The sequence below is a fragment of the Merops nubicus genome, unplaced genomic scaffold (genome assembly GCF_000691845.1).
Source record: "Merops nubicus isolate BGI_N331 unplaced genomic scaffold, ASM69184v1 scaffold3500, whole genome shotgun sequence".
NCBI classification, from domain to species: domain Eukaryota; kingdom Metazoa; phylum Chordata; class Aves; order Coraciiformes; family Meropidae; genus Merops; species Merops nubicus.
Genome location: NW_008580775.1, coordinates 85,902 through 86,347, shown reverse-complemented (window position 1 = coordinate 86,347; position 446 = coordinate 85,902).

The window sequence follows — 446 nt, the reverse complement described above, 5'->3', positions numbered from 1 at the left end:
CATGTAGAAAGGTTTATTGAACATTATGACAAAATTATTTCTTCTATAACCTAAGTGGTGGATTACAATGTGTTACTCAGATGATGTGACAGATTCTTGTTTTCTTTCTTTTCTTTTTTCTTTGCCACTTTATTTAGAGGGAAAATTAAAATTAACTGATTTTTAAATTATCCTGACAGATTATGCTGTTTTACCTACACAGATCCATTTTTTTTTTTTTTTTTGTATTTTATTAAATTAAATGTCCCAGTGTTTCTTTCATCAATGCCATTTTATTCTGAAGTTTACTCCTGTCCTCAGTTTCAGCTATCATTGGAGCACATCAACACTTAATATTTCTACACTGGAGTCAGCTTGAGGCTTATTGAATCTGATGGCCTCACCCTGAAATTGCAGTCAGATTTAGATGTTTATGCAGATAAATAATTTTTGCTCTTCCTATACAG